Source organism: Bison bison, unplaced genomic scaffold (assembly GCF_000754665.1).
Source record: "Bison bison bison isolate TAMUID 2011002044 unplaced genomic scaffold, Bison_UMD1.0 scf7180017864390, whole genome shotgun sequence".
Classification (NCBI taxonomy): Eukaryota; Metazoa; Chordata; class Mammalia; order Artiodactyla; family Bovidae; genus Bison; species Bison bison.
The window spans coordinates 2,011,081-2,023,359 of record NW_011494962.1 but is presented as its reverse complement, the minus strand read 5'-3'; the positions used below and the strand labels follow the sequence as shown (position 1 = coordinate 2,023,359).

At 40.9% G+C, this 12,279-nt stretch overlaps 1 long non-coding RNA gene across 1 annotated transcript; it reads right to left on the bottom strand.

Annotated features, from left to right (window-relative positions):
- Nucleotides 1-5,703: 5,703 nt before the first annotated feature.
- Nucleotides 5,704-9,767, bottom strand: LOC105002164. The gene is made up of 3 exons (XR_826920.1): nt 9,666-9,767; nt 7,580-7,782; nt 5,704-6,141 (listed from the first exon to the last, which is right to left on the bottom strand). It is a non-coding gene; the product is annotated as an uncharacterized LOC105002164 (long non-coding RNA).
- Between the last annotated feature and the right edge of the window lie 2,512 nt (nt 9,768-12,279).

The window sequence follows — 12,279 nt, the reverse complement described above, 5'->3', positions numbered from 1 at the left end:
ATCAATTCTTCAGTGCTCAGCTTTCTTTATAGTCCAACAATTGCATCCATACATTACTACTGGAAAAACCATAGATTTTCCCAAACGGACCTTTGTGGGTAAACTAATGTCTCTGCTTTTTAGTATGCTGTCTAGCTTGGTTATTGCCTTTCTTCCAAGGAGGGAGCATCTTTTAATTTCATGGTTGCAGTCACCATCTTCAGTGATTTTGGAGCCCCCCAAAATAAAGTCTCTTACCGTTTCCATTGTTTCCCCACCTATTTGCCATGATGATATGGTACCAGATTCCATGATCTTATTTTTCTGAATATTGAGTTTTTCCCAACTTTCCCCCTCTCCTCAGTGAAAGAGTGAAAGAGAGTGAAAAAGGAGAGGAGACTGAAATCAACTATAGTGCAATATAAAATAAAAATTGAAGAAAAATAAAAATGAAACTCCAAAATAATTGAACCTCTTGCTAAGAAATGAATGTGTTTCCAGGTCCCCATTTGTTTGAGCCATTTCTCCCTTTAAATTATTGCTCAATTTTTTCCCTCCCTAGATACCCTACCATTCTATAACAAACTTGCCTGTATTTAATAAAAGAAGTACCATGGTGTACTGTATAAATCAAGGAATTTGGGTAAGTCATATTGGACAAATCTTTTCTAAGAATAGAGATGGAAGGCCATCAGAATACCTCATGGAGTGATCAACACTCCACAGTGGAGGTTCAGTGTTTGGAGTCCCCACAGCCTCTCCAGTGTGTTCCTGGTTATGGATGAAGAGCCTGAACTGTAAGCGTCAGAATTTCCGGAAGATCTATTGCTCCCTCCAGGTTTCAGCAGTTCAGAAGTCAGGCTGAGATGGCTGTGTGAATGTAGAGGCCAATGTGGATTAAAGACATGCACACCTCCTAAGAGCAGGCTACCATCCATCTCATAGTTTTCAAAAGGACTACAAGTAAAGCAGCATATATCCAGATACCAGCAGAATTATCATCCTAGCCTTTCAGCCTAGTCTTGGCTGATCCAATATATTTCCAGACAAAGCTGCGGACTTGACACAATGACCAGGAATCCAGACAACTTTGGGAATCACCCTGGCAATCTCTTATAGCAGCCAGAGTGCCTGGTGTGATTTCATACTTATCCATACTCATGTTAGTATTTTTGTAGTTTTATTGTTTGTTTTATTTATATATTGTGGGTATCAGTCCTGTATGATATATATTTTATAAATATTTTTCTTCTAAATCTTTAGTATGTTTTAACTTTGTTCATGATGGTTTTTCTTGGTAAAACCTTTCTTTAGCATGGTTTCTGTCATTGTCTCATAATACAGTGTTACATACCTCAGTCCATAGTTCTTCAGGCACTTTATCAGACCAAATCCCTTGAATCTAATTGTCATTTCTATTGTATAATCATATGGGATTTGATTTAGGTCATACCTGAATGGCCTATTGGTTTTCCCTCCTTTCTCCAATTTAAGCCTGAATTTTGCAATAAAGAGTTCATGATCTAAGCCACAGTCAGCTCTTGGCCTTGTTTTTGCTGACAGTACAGAGGTTCTCAATCTCATCTGCAAAGAACATAATCAATTTGATTTTGGTATTAAATATGTGGGGATGTCCATGTGTAGAGTCATCTCTTGTGTTGTTGGAAGAGGGTGCTCTGACCAGTGTGTTCTATTGACAAAACTGCGTTGGCCCTTGCTCTGCTTCATTTTGTACTCCAAGGCCAAACTTACCTGTTATTCCGGGTATCTCTTGACTTTCCAGTTTTGCATCCAAACCCCTATGTTGAAAAGGACATTTTCTTTTGGTGTTAGTTCTAGAAAGTCTTATAGGTCTTCATTGAACTAGTCAACTTCAGGTTCTTTGGTTGGGGCAAAGACTTGGATTATTGTGATATTGAATGGTTTGCCTTGGAGATAAACCAAGATTATTCTGTCCTTTTTAACATTGCACCCGAGTACTGCATTTCTGACTTCTTTGTTGACTCTGAGGGCCACTCTGTTTCTTCTAAGGGATTCTTGCCCACAGTAGTAGGGATAATGTGAAGTGAAAGTTGCTCAGTTGTGTCCGACTTTTTGCGACCCCATGCACTATATACAGTCCATGGAATTCTCCTAGCCAGAATACTGGAGTGAAAGAGAGACACCTTGCCCTTCTCCAGGAAATCTTCCCAACCCAGGGATCGAACCCAGGTCTCCCACATTGTAGGTGGATTCTTTACCAGCTGAGCCACCAGGATATAAAGTAGTAGTAGATATAATAGGCATCTGAATTAAGTTCACCCATTCCTGTCCAGTTTCCCTGTGGCTCAGATGGTAAAGCATCCACTTGCAATGTGTGAGACCCGGCTTCGATCCCTAGGTTGAGAAGATCCCTTGGAGAAGGAAATGACAACCCACTCCAGTATTCTTGGCTGGAAAATTTCATGGATGGAGGATCCTGGTGGGCTATAGTCCATGGGGTCACAAAGAGTTGGACACAACTGAGCGACTTCACTTCACTATTGCTGTCCAGTTTAGTTCACTGATTCCTAAGATGTCTTTTTACAGTCTTGCCATCTCTTTCTTGACAATGTTCAATTTACCTTGATTTATGGACATAACCTTACAGATTTTTATCAGTATTATTCTTTACTTTCACTAGCAGACACATCCGCAGCTGATCCCCTTCATGGAAGACAGCTTTGTCATGGCAAAGGGGCTTGCAAAACTCAATGAAGTTTTGAGCCATGCAGAGCAGGGACACCCAAGATAGATGGGTCATAGGGAAGAGTTCTGACAAAATGTGGTCCGCTAGAGAAGGAAAAGGCAACTCACTCCAGTATTTTTGCCTGGAGAACGCTCTGGACAGGATGAAAACGCAAATAGATATGGCCCCCAGGTCGGAAGGTGTCGAATATGCTACTGGGGAAGAGTGGAAGGCAGTTACTAATAGCTCCAGGAAAAATGAAGTGACTGGGCCAAAGAGGGAATGACACTCAGCTGTAGATATGTCTACTGGAGAAAGTAATGTCACATGGGAAGACGAATTAAAGCCTTTACAAATATGAGCCTTTGAATCCACTCATGTTTGATGTCCCTTTTTTTGAATATTCCATTTTTCCTTTTCCACATGAGCCAGTTATTTGGGTTTCTTGCCTTTGGAACCAAAATAATCTTGGTGGAAAAAAGGGTGCTTAAAGTGGAACACATCTGAAACTTTTCTAAAAAAGTAGAATTTTGAAGTTCCTTCAATAAGTGAGCAGCACATAGTTTGTGAAACAACAGAAGGTCCTGTCAAAATCTCTAAATTTGACTTCCTGAGGCTGAAGACTGGCTGAAACAAGAATCGCATTCAGCCTCTATTTGAGCCTCTTTTTCTGTTACAGATCAAAGTATTAGAGGTTTTAAGTCCACAGCTGGATGCTGTCTGGGGGTGAAAGAGGAGACATTCCACGTTATTTTCTTCTAACCTGGATTAAATTGGTTCTTTCTGCTTTACGCCATTTTCAGTAGGAACACTACACGGAAGTCAGAGCTGAGTAGAACACACACAATTGATCAAGATCTTACTGAGACTTGCAGAATTGCTGGATGTGGTGATGTCACACCTTCCGGGCTGGGTTTAGGCTGTTCCACAGGAGTGATGAATGTCTGGGGAAGCAAGTGGCTCTCCTTCTGCCCTTGGGTCCCTGGCTTCTCCTTCCCACCTGGAGGTGGTGTGTGGAAGGTGGACTGTGGATGCCCACCTACCCTCAGTCTCCCACCCCTTCCTGAGAATGTGGGCTGGCATGGTTCCTCTCAAACCCTGGCACTCTCCGCCAGCAGCCCCAGTGCCTGTCTGTCGAGAGGACCCAAGGTGGGGCTGGGGGTGATGCGAAGTGGGCTCTGTCATAGTTTCAGAGTTCCCCCACCTCTTCTGCAGACAGATGAGCTTGAGGCAGTGCAGCTGTTTCCTGGCCTTGACTGCAAAGGTGCACGCTGGCCCTACTGAGACCCACACTGCAGAAATGCAGCCCAACTGAAAACTGGCATCTCTTGAGGTGCCTCTGAGTGGGGGACCACTGGGGTCTAGGTGAGAAAGCCTCCTCTAGTGGTCCAGGAGGGAGTCTTTGGTACCATACAACACAGCCACCACACCTCCAAAGCCTGCTGTTACCACTGGTGCCTATGCTTCAGCCTCTGAGAATACCTCACCCTTGTGTGTGTGTTTGTTGGGGGGCAGGGGGGGTTGTGCTCCATTTTTTTAAGACAAATTTTATTTAAATATAGAAAATAAGACTTGCCAAATTTAAAATGAAATGCATTCTATTTTATTGAAATTAGAGAATGTATTTATCATTTTGCTGACAGAAAGCTTAAGGTTCTATTACATTTAGTAGATGCCAAAATCAGAATCGAAAACACAGTCCAAAGCTACAATCCACCATGAGAAGTTCTATATTACATTTAAAGATGAATAATTCAAGAAGCAGTTTAAATAAAATCTATTTGTTTCAGTTAACTTCTGTTCAGCATAATAGTCTGATCTCATAGGTAAGAAAATAAAATCATACTCAGCATTTGTTAACAGTATTAGAGTGAGTAGACCTGGAGTTAGGATGAATCTGGCTCTGAAGGAATGTTCCTGACATCCCCTCTTTCTAGTGCATAAGACTTATCAGTTTTTGCCAGAGATGTTCATGAATGTGTTGCTTTCCATCCTAGACAGATTCTCATTCTATGTGATTTGAAGGTACGGGAGCCTTTGATGGAATCGAAACATTTGGTTTTTCACTTGATGTCAACAGCCTCAATGTCAGGTTTCTTTTTAAATATTGATCTTGTTATGCTTAGTGTAAGAGTGTCTTTTAATCCAGGAATATTTTCCAACTTTGTAAGAAATGGAAGTGAGTGGAAGTTATCAATGTTCCATGACAGAATCAGTATCAGAAAGAGTATCACACAGATGAAAAGACACCAGAAAGTGCTACCAAAAAACCAATAATTTTTCATTGTTTTTTGAATTTAGAAGAGGCATTGTCAGAAAATATTGTAATCTGATCTTCTGACAAAGCAATATGAACAGTTTAATTTGGGAAATATTTAATTTCCTACAGTTTCACATGTACTAGTCTTCCCTATGATAATTATTAGGAAGTGTTGGAGGCATTCTATGCCAGTGTTTAAAAGGAATATATATTTTTGCTTATTTGGTTGTGCTATGTTTTAGTTGTGGCATAGAGATCTACAGTTGAGTATGTGGGATCTAGTTTTCTGACCATGGATCGAACCAGGTCCCCTGCTTTGGGACGTTAGAGTTTTAAACATTGGACCACCAGGGAAGTTCCTCTGCTAGGTTTTTATGTATGGTATTTGTTACTTTTCGTGTACTAGGGTAGGTATTAATATTACCCTCGTTATATGGATAGGGAAACCAAGGCTCTGAAAGTTGAAGTAGCTTGCTAAAAGTCCAACTAATAAAAACAGATAAGATAAACTCATGTCTGAAGACCCCAAATGGGGTTTTCCTTGCTTTATAAAAACAACATGCCATCTCCTTTATGAAATGACTCATATTTTGTTATAGAAAGGTGGGGGATCTAGAAAGAAAACAGAAATGATTTAAAAGGGGGGACCATGGTAATGAGCTTTAGGGAATAGGGACTTAGTATCACATTTATTTTACTAGAAACCAGGATCAATTCTTTCAGAAATTTTAAGGATTCCCTCAGCTCTTGCCACTTCTTCACATTTGCAATATTTTCTTTATTTCCCTAAAATTACTAGAAAGGTGTGAAAATAATAAAAACATCGCTTTAGTGCTATAGAAACCAGGGAAGGACAGGAAAGGCACCTGGCTTCTGAATAAAGGTGTCAGGTGGAAGGGGGAGGCAACAGGAGGAAGAAAGGAGACACACATTCCGGTCCCCATGCAAAGAACAAAGGGAAAATGTCTTCTAAGAATTCAGTCCAGGAGGAATGCTGCTGGAAGCATCAGTGAGAACCAGTCTTGGATGTTCCTAGGTTGGGTTCCTGGCCCTCAAATTTCAGACTCACAAACACCCAGAATGAGACGTGACACTTAGAAACTGGATGCTGATTATTTCATTGGTAAATTGAAGACAGACTGCCTTCTTCCAATGTCATGGCTTTCTGAAGGACTGGTATGTTCACACTCATGCTCTGAAAGCAAAAGAGGAGATTGACACAAAGTGGGCAGGTGGTTTCTAATCCTTGCAGATAACAGTGAAGGGAAGTAGCCAAGAGCCCACATTTCCCTTCTCTTCCTCCCTCTTCTGTTTCCTTCCAAATTTCTTTTGATCTGTCATTTTTGTGCACCTAATAAATAATGTTTTATTGCAAGCTCTAAATTGTTGCTTGCAATATAAAAGGTTGTTCTTAGGTTGTTTATCTTTTGGTTGCTATTTAAAGTGTTCAAATATGTGTTTACAAAGATGGTTACTGCAACCAATTTTTAACTAGCGAAAAGCTGAAACTGGCCTAAATGTCCACTGATGCAGGGTTGGTTAAAGAAATCATGGCACAGCCAGACAATGGAATTACAGAAATTTAAAACTAAACAAAATGAGGATTAAACGGACCCATATAGCTTTATGAACTGTTACGGCTATTTTTAAGAACTATGTTATTTTAAATAAGCAACCTATAAAATTTCTTAAAGTATGACATCATTTATATATAGCAAAACCAATACAATATTGTAAAGTTAAAACATAAAATTAAAAAAAGGAAAAAAAAAGACAATTATGTTTAAAAGGGTGTAAGTGATTCCAAGACAATGTTCAAGAGTTAACTGTGATGGCCTTTGGGAAAGGAAGTGGGAAGGTAGGATGTGGATGCCTTTCAGAGTTAGCCTCATACTTTTCTGTTCAGTTATTTTTTTACCTTGACCATATACTAAGTGAAAAGGAAATATTTTAGCTAGATAAATTTAGCAACCTAAAATTAAAGTATTGTTTAGTCAGGACAGTGGACCTGAGAGGCCTGCTGCTGGTGCTGCTAAGTCATGTCATTCGTGTCTGACTCTGTGTGACCCCATAGATGGCAACACACCAGGCTCCCCCATCCCTGGGATTCTCCAGGCAAGAAAACTGGAGTGGGTTGCCATTTCCTTCTCCAGTGCATGAAAGTGAAAAGTGAAAGTGAAGTCGCTCAGTCATGTCTGAGTCTTCGCAACCAGGCTCCTCTGTCCATGGGATTTCTCAGGCAAGAGTACTGGAGTGGGTTGCCATTGCCTTCTCCACTGAGAGGCCTGGTCAGGTGCAAACTTGAGAAGAGAGGTCATTGAGCTGGAGGAGGAGCAGAGAAAAGGACAAGGGAGAACATGGTGTACTTCCTCATCAGGAACCCACTCTAGGACAGGTGGTCATTGGAGAAAAGGCTATTTATGGTCCTTGCTTCTCAAAATTGAAATCACCTTGGATAGCTGGTAATGATTATAATGTTTTGCTCCCTTATTTCAGACTATCTGAATAGACACCTTTAGGATCTGTGTCCAGGACTATGCAATTTTCACATATTTTCTGTTGACTCAGTGACTCACTAAAGTGTGAGACCTTTAGGGTTAGGGCCCTTGATGGAGAGTGAGCTGGAGTCATACCTGTCAATGACTTTCAGATTACTTGGATGGTGAGTCTTCATCTGGATTCTCCTCAGGTTGCTCCTCTGGTGGTGATGGCCCTTGTGGAGGTGGTCCTGGTAGAGGTTCCTCACCTTCATCTTCATCATCAGGAGGGAGTCTAGGTGGTGGCCCTCCAGGTCCTCCAGGAGGTGGTTTGGAAAAATCGTTGTCTGAGTTTAAATCTGAGTTGGTTCAAAGAGAGAAGAACTAGGTGATGGAAGGCTCCCCTCTCATTTTGATCTTTGATAAACTTTTGGAAAGTTCTTTCCTCCAGAACCCAACTCTCAAATACCAGCTTTCTTCCTACTCACTTCTTCTTTCTGCTGTACTCCTCTTGACTACTAACATCCTTCCTTATCACTTCTTATTGCAGTACCCTATATATGAAACTGAGTCTTAGCTCTATGCTCTTGAGAAAAAGAGTATCTTCAATTTGGCAAAAAAGAAGGTGCTGGATATCTTAGAATTCCCAGAATATGTCTACAAGGACAGAAGAAAAGCAAAGGGATTAATCATGTCAGTTATGCTTGCCAGATATATTTTGGGTCACTGACATAACCTGCCAACTATGACCCCAAGCCTTGCCCATTGAGAGTATATGTCAAACTCTCTGGCTCTAAAACCAGGTGGAGCAATACTAGGAAAAGGACAGAGAGAGAGAGACAACATGATGGCCCACACAGGGGTCACTAAACAACTCGCAAATTTTAATTAGGTACTGTGACACAGCTGAGCAGAAAACCAGACTAAAAATGAACCAGACCTGGCTTCTTTGCAGGTTTACTAGACGACATATTGAAAGAAGAACACTGAGGAAGAAGGAAACAGTCAGTGGAGGGGTTGGCTCTCAGTGGGCTGTAGGAGTCAGAATTGTGACTCCTTCCCTTTGTTGTCCTCTCTCAACAATCATTTCTGGCCTGAGGGAACAGGGAGCATAGCCAATGTCATCCAGGCTAGACATCATGTTATTCATGTTAGGACCTTGCTCATGGCCCTGAAAACCAAGGTTAGAAAGGACTGCCTTTATCTTTAGTGTTTCTATCACTGATTATAACTCTTTACAAAATAATTATGATAATAGGACACCAGAGAACAAAAAGTTGCCAATGAAAAAAAGAAAGATGATGGAGGATTAATTGCAACTTACCTAGTACGGTACTCAGAGACTCTTAACTGTTGCTTTCTAGGAAAAGAAGCAGAGGATGAGCCTATATCCTTCAGGGCTCACGATGCTGTATAGGAAAAGGGATGCACTCTATATATACTCTAAGATATTATAATGTTTTGATGCCATCTTGATGCTGTTGCAAAAGGATGAAGACATGAAGGCATGGCAGACCTGTTTCTGTGTTGAGAGTCAACCACAAACTCAAAACAGGAGAGACCTTCTTGTCCTTCTTAGGATTCCTCAAACTCTCATGCTAGTTTAGGTTAAATGCTGGAAATTTCAGCGTGATATTTTAGTGTCCTTTTGCCCTTGTAATTTATGAAATACTTTACTTATATTAACGTGGTTTCTCAAGGTAAAAGGGCCAGGAGTAAAGACGTGGATATAATCGTGTCTATATTGGGCAAAACATTCTGAAATATTACCCGTGGGTGGAGTAGAATGAGACCACTGTGCCCTGGAATCTCTATATCTCTAGGTAGACAGAGAGATTTATTACTCTTGTCTCTGTCTCCAAAATAGCTCTGAATGGGCTTCACCTCCTCAATCCATCTGGCATCCCCTCGCAAGGCCACCTTCATCCACTGCCTACTTTGATTATCGTAGCATCTTCACGAGGGAACTTGTCTGTTCCAGTCTTGCCTTTTTGCAACGCATCCTTCACAGCACAGAGAAAAGTCTCAATTTGTCATCCCTCTGCTTAAAAATTCTGTGCTGGTTTCCAATGGTACTAAGTTTGAGGCCTTCACATCATAGAGGAGGTGAAGGGCCTTCCTCTTCTTTTAAGCAGCCTGCAGCCACATCTTTCACTTGTGTCTCCTGTTTACAAGCTTCCTCACTGCAGTGTGATCCCCCAAGCCCCAAGCAGAGTCTCAGCACCCTCCCCCTTATTCTTACCAGAAACCAGGTCTTGAGCTGAGCTCAGGGCCAGCAAGGCCACTGAGAGCAGGATCAGCAGCATCTTGGAAGAAGCTCTGGATTTGCTCTCAGCTCTGTCCTGGGAGGAACAAGGGAGCTTCCTTTATAAAGGGGACCAGAACAATGATTTCTTTGAGTTCTATACTGGGCAGATGTTGTCACCAGATAGACACAGTTAGAGTTGGGACTTATCCCATCAGGATGGAGTGGATAGAATGTTATTAGTGTGTCATTTGTAAAAGGTACAACATGTGACGTGGGCAAAGCTTTTGAGGGAGAATGTCCAAGCATTCAGCACAGATATTAGAACTGCTCTGTCATCTGATTTTCAGTCTTTTTGGTGAGTGCATTTCTTTGTCCTTCCACTTGTCATTTGTGTGTGTTTTGGCTGTGATCTCTGGGCTGTATATGGCTCAAACTCCATCATTCATGGTATTTGTTTACCTATGTATATGATCGGAGAAGGCAATGGCACCCCACTCCAGTACTTTTGCCTGGAAAATCCCATGGACAGAGGAGCCTGGAGGCTGTGATCTATGGGGTCGCTAGAGTTGGACACGACTGAGCGACTTCACTTTCACTTTTCACTTTCATGCATTGGAGGAGGAAATGGCAACCCACTCCAGTGTTCTTGCCTGAAGAATCCCAGGGACGGGGGAGCCTGGTGGGCTGCCGTCTATGGGGTTGCACGGAGTCGGACACGACTGAAGCAACTTAGCAGCAGCAGCAGCATGTATATGATACATTACAAATCATTTTGATGATAGAGATCATTTCAGTTTATTTATGAAATATAAGTGGATAGCATCCTTGGGCACACATGATGGCAGAAGTCTGACCCTCAGCCTTTTCAGGCCACCAGATACCATCCAGGTCTATCTGTTGTCTAATAGGAAAGTATTGGAGTTGTCCAACAAGGTGACCTAAGACTTTTTATTCTTATCAATATCTTAAGACTTACAATATTTAATAAGAAGAAAGGTAGACACAGAATCTACAAGACTTGTAGGACTGAGGAAAATGAATACAAAACTGCTTGAATGGGTCATATTATTCTATGTCTCTAAGATTTCGTCTGTTCTTTTCTAGAATCTTTGTGAGATAATATTTGATTTATTCCTGCTAGGAAATAATTTTATCCTCCCCATCTTCCACTGACAATTTCATAACCACACTTATGAATTCCCAAAGATGGTCTTATATTCCTGTCAAATATGCAGTTTCATTGCCTTGATTTTACATTTTTCTGTGAATTTCCATGTTAGAAAATGTTTTCTCAGATTATTCTTAAACACAGGGAATTTTACCTAGAATATTCTGACACTCACTCTCCCTCCTGTCTACATGAAACTTATTTGTTGATAATTTCTCTCCTTTATCCACTGCTGTATTTAACTTTTATTAGTAGCTTCCTCTTGTTATGCACTTTGGAGTACTTCTGTTGTTGTTTAATTAAGGTCTATTCTTCACTAGCTTTGATGACTTTTATTTAGAAATTTCATAATGAGATATTGCATTTCCAAACTTTTTTTTTTTGGTTACCTGCATTCCTCTTTACACTTGATGAGGTTTTCTTCTTATCTTACCAGGTGAATGGAAAAAAAAATTCTTTTCCCCATGTACATAAGTTTGCTTTAAAAATCAGCAATACATTCGCACAGGTTTCTAGTATCTTATTCTTCTGCCTTCATAAAAAGATGCTTGTACAGTAAATTCGTTGTTTTTTGGGGTTGCTGTTACAAACACGATGACAATGAAGATCATGTGTTTGCTACTTTGAGCACAATGATATGAATATCTCTGGGGAGGCATAGTGTTGGTTAAAATTGTGGAGGCCTCTTTGAGCTGGGCAAAACTTTGATTCTTTAGTCACAATAACTCTAAACTTTAGAAAGCTTAGAGAGAAAGTGTGGTCAAAGGGTTGTCTATCAAAGTGCGTATTGGTAAACCTCCTGCACTACTTTCAGTCTTTTGTCTGAGAGTGTCTCCCAGGTTCTGGTCTCCAGTGATGACAGCCACAGAAGGCATTTCTCACCATCTATGTGTCAAGTATCTATAGATTCTGTTCACCACTATGTCATCAACATAAGGGGGTCTGAAACTTTGAGAGGAAGAAATGGCTTTTCCTCTGAATTCAAAGAGAAATACAACCATAACTTCTTCTGTATGGAATCTAAAGCAACACTTATCTCCCTCCTGGTTGTACTAAGACATGGAAGAAGGAAGGAAGCAGATATCCTTAAAAGAACAATTTTGTTAAATGGTTAATGAATGACTCACTTTTCCTCAATGGGCTTATCTTTCTTTCTTTCTTTCTTTTTTTTTACTTCACAATATTGTATTGGTTTTGCCATACATCAACATGAATCCGCCACGGGTGTACACGTGTTCCCCATCCTGAACCCCCATCCCACCTCCCTCCCCATACCATCCCTCTGGGTCATCCCAGTGCACCAGCCCCAAGCTTCCTGTATCGTGCATCAAACCTGGACTGGCGATTCGTTTCTTATATGATATTATACGTGTTTTAATGCCATTCTCCCAAATCATCCTCCATTCCCTCTCCCACAGAGTCCAAAAGACTGTTCTATAC